This window comes from Oratosquilla oratoria, chromosome 33, assembly GCF_046742065.1.
Source record: "Oratosquilla oratoria isolate Oo_2021 chromosome 33, ASM4674206v1, whole genome shotgun sequence".
In the NCBI taxonomy this organism is placed as follows: Eukaryota; Metazoa; Arthropoda; class Malacostraca; order Stomatopoda; family Squillidae; genus Oratosquilla; species Oratosquilla oratoria.
Window position 1 is genome coordinate 23,994,946 of NC_134809.1, and position 4,462 is coordinate 23,999,407.

Here is a 4,462-nt window from a genome sequence, read left to right on the forward strand (position 1 = left end):
CTATACCTCCTTCTCCTCCTTCTCCTCCTCTTCCCCCTCCTCTTCTACCTCCTCATCCTCCTCTTCTTCACTCCCTTCCCTCTTCCCCATTCTTTCCATCACTTCTTCTCTTCTTCACGTTTGTGTACCTTCCCATTCGTTTCAATCACTTCTTCCAACGCTTAATGACATGTTCCTATTCTATTACGATTTCTATGTAGTTTTCTCTACACAACTACACCAGTATCACCTGTGCTATTTCTTTACTTACATTTCTATTTATGATTTTTGTTCATCAGTTCTTTGGTGTGTTCATCCGCTTGTTGGAGGGAGGAGAGTGAGAGTGAGAGTGAGAGTGAGAGTGAGAGGGAGAGGGAGAGGGAGAGGGAGAGGGAGAGGGAGAAGGAGAGGGAGAGGGAGAGGGAGAGGGAGAGGGAGAGGGAGAAGGAGAAGGAGAGGAAGAAGAAGGAGAGGGAGAGGGAGAGGAAGAGGGAGAGGAGGAGGAAGAGGGAGAGGGAGAAGGAGGAGAGTAAGAGAAAGAGCAGGAGTAGGAGTAAGAGTAAGAGTAAGAGTGAGAGTGAGAGTGAGAGTGAGAGTGAGAGAGTGAAAGTGAGAGTAAGAGTGAGAGTGAGAGTGAGAGTGAAAGTGAGAGTAAGAGTGAGAGTAAGAAGGAGAGTGAGAGTGATAGGGAAAGGAGAGGGAAAAGGAGAATGAGAGGGAGAAGACGAGGGAGAAGGAGAAGGAGAGAGAAAGGGAGAGTGAGAGCAGAGGGAAGTAAAGATGGAAAAGACTAGCGGAGAGAGATGGCGTAGGGGTAAGTCAAAGAGAGGAAGGGGAAAAGAGAGTATGAAGGAAAAAAGAGAGCAACCGGAAGTTGGGGAGTGAGCGAAGGAGAGGAGGAGGAGGTTGAGGAGGAGGAGGAGGAGGAGTAGGAGGAGGAGGAGGAGGAGGAGGATATATATTTATTATTATTTGTTTGTTGATTTTTGGCACCTGGCCTAGACATAGTCTCCGGCAAACGAAATGACAGATAAATACACAAGCAAATGGATAGACAGACAGGAGGACTGACAGACAAACATGTAGGTAGACAGACAGACAATCAAGAAGACAGACAGACAGACAGACAAACAGATAAGTAGACAGAAAAATAGTCGAGAAGATAGACATACAGACAGACAGACAGACAGACAGACAGACAGACAGACAGACAGACAGACAGACAAACAGACAGACAGACAGACAAACAGACAGACAGACAGATAGACAGACAGACAGACAGACAGGCAGAACAACAGAAAGACAAACAGAAAGACAGAGAGAAAAATGCGCTTGTTCACACACACACACACACACACACACACACACACACACACACACACACACACACACACACACACACAGACGACAGACAGACAGATAGATACAGATAGACAGAGAGACAGGCAGAAAAACTGAAAGACAAACAGAAAGACAGAAACATGCGCTTGTTCACACACACACACACACACACACACACACACACACACACACACACACACACACACACACACACACACACACACACACACACACACACATACGCACAAGTGCACTGTTGATTGTGGCTCTAAACGGAATGGACTTTGGGCTCCTTCGGAAGAAAACCAAAGAAAAACACCATCGTAGGAAATTGAATACCCATTGTGATATATAGGAGGCTATTACGGTAGAGCGGGTCATACTTTGTATTTTTTTGTTTGTTTTTTTAATATCTGTAGAGAGGGGAGGGGGGGTTCAAAGAAGATATATGTCTTTTTTTATTTCTTATGTCCCTGACCTGCATTAATTCATAGATGAATAAAATGATCGTTTTCATAATTTTGTTGTATAGCATTGGGCTTACCTCAGAATATAAACTTGTAAGTCACGACCCTTCATATTTTCTTTTATAGAGTATTATTCCGATTCATGAAATATATAAGAGACTTTGATTTAATTTTGATTATTATGTATGATACATGACATCATTTATAATGAAAAATGTACCTCAAAGTGTACTAATCAACAATCCTGTGACATAATTGGTCGAAGGAACGGTAAGAGCGAGAGGAGATGACACACCAGCCAGATTGGGTTTGCTCCTGAAGAACCCGATCTTATCGAATCCTTGGAATAACTTTGATCTAAAGAAAATATCATACAACTGTTAAATTTCCATGACTCTGTGGCAAAGAAAGACGATTCTTATTATACAAATACATAAATACATACACATACACACACACATATATGTAATATATATCTACATGTATATAAGTATATATAAACATATTCTCGTATATACATAGATATGTATATTCGGGAGAGTCAGAAAATTCCACAATGTAATATTAACGCATTTTCATCGTGCATGCTTTCCATGAATTGTGTTTACTGACCACTCCATCTTGCGGCCACTGAGCTCCTCTGCGGTCGAGACCCAAGTCCCTCCTGGAGTGGTCCTTTCCGATGCTGATAGAGGAGGGGCAGAGGAAGAGGGAGAGGGAGAGGGAGAGGGAGAGGGAGAGGGAGAGGGAGAGGTAGAAGTAGAGGGAAAAGGAGAGGGAGAGGGAGAGGGGGAGGGAGGAGGAGGAAGGAGGGGGAGAGGGAGAGGGAGAGGGAGGAGAGGGAGAGGGGGAGAGAGAGAAGGAGGAGTGGGAAGGGGAGAGTGAGGGTAGAAGGAGATAAAGATGGAAAAGAGAAGAGGAGGGAGATGGAGTAGAGGTAAGGCAATGGGAGAAGGGAGGAAAGGAGAGTATGGAGGAAAAGGAAAGCGACCGGAAATTGAGGAGTGAGGGAAGAGGAGGAAGATAAAAGAGGAAAGAGGTGTAGGGATGGGAAAAAGGTAGAGAAGAAGGAAATTGAGCGGGAAAGTTGGAGGGTAAGGCATAGGGAGACGGATAGATAGGAGATTGAGAGACAGAAAGGGGGAGGTAGATGGAATGAAAGAGTAGTGGGAAGAAGCAGAGGGAGGGTGATGGAAAGAGGAAAGGACGAGAAAGAGGAAGAGGAAAGAGAGTGGAGAGGAGCGTGACGGGGCGAGGTAGAGGCAGAGGTATAGAGAGGAAGATGGATGAGAGGTAAAAAGAGGAGAAGAAGTTGAGGGAAAAGTCCATGGAGGAGAGAAAAGAGGAAGAGGAAAAAGGGGAAGAGGGGGACGTGAAGAGGTGGGAAGGGGGGAGGCAGAGGGGAGAAATTGGGGAGGAAAGAGGGGAGATAGAGAGGGAGTAGTTACGGAAAACAAAGAGAGATAGGGAGCGGACAAAGAGTGAAGGGCAGAGGGGAAATGGAGAGGGAGGGGTCGGAGCAATTGAGAGGGAACAGAAGGGGTAAGGGAGGAGATGGAGATGGGAGGGGAGGCGTAAGGGAGTAGGAGTTGGGAGTGACGGTGAGGGAGATGAAGGAGAAGACAGACGGGTAAGGCCAAAGATAGACAGAGAGGGAGGGGAGTGGGATGGGGAAGAGAGAGAGAGAGAGAGAGAGAGAGAGAGAGAGAGAGAGAGAGAGAGAGAGAGAGAGAGAGAGAGAGAGAGAGAGAGAGAGAGAGAGAGAGAGAGAGAGAGAGAGAGAGAGAGAGAGAGAGAGAGAGAGAGAGAGAGAGAGAGAGAGAGAGAGAGAGAGAGAGAGAGAGAGAGGGTGATGAAGGACAAAGAAGGAGGAGGAAGAGGAGGAGGAAGAGGAGGAAGAATATATAGATAACAAATGCCAGGTGGAGACGAAGAGGGAAGAAGAGAAGGAGGGCAAGGAGGAAGAGGATGAGGTAGGGGAGTAAGACGAAGAGGAGGTGGAAGAAGACGAAAGGAAGGAGAAGGAGAAAGAGGAGGAGGAGGAGGAGGTGGACGAGGAGGAGGAGGAAGAGGAAGAGGAAGAGGAAAAGAGGTAGTTCCCTTCCCCAAGTGCAGTCTCTTAGATAATTAGTCATTTTTTTAAACTCTCGTGTGTAAAAGAGGTTTCAGTTTTATGTTGTGCTGTTTCCTCCTCCTTGTATCTGTTTTGTTTCTTTCTACATTTTCTCTTCTTTGAGAAAACTCAACTCTCTCTCTCTCTCTCTCTCTCTCTCTCTCTCTCTCTCTCTCTCTCTCTCTCTCTCTCTCTCTCTCTCTCGCCCTCTCTCTCTCTTTTTACTCTTCTTATTCTGCTTCTTTAACCTTATATGATTATCACTTGCTCTCTTTAGTTTTTTCCTTTTTACAAAATAAACTTGTTTATTCTTCTTCTTTTTCTCTTTTTCTTTCACATCGCAGCTGTCCTTCCTTTAGAATTCTCTCTCTGTCTCTCTTTATTCTCTCCTACTCCTTCTTTTCCTCCTCCTCCTCCTCCTACTATTATACTTCCTTTACCTAGACCAACTCTCATAACACATTGCTTCTACTGTTACTTCTTTTCATCACATATTGTGTTAAGTCTATATATATACATATATATATATATATATATATTATATATATATATATATATATAT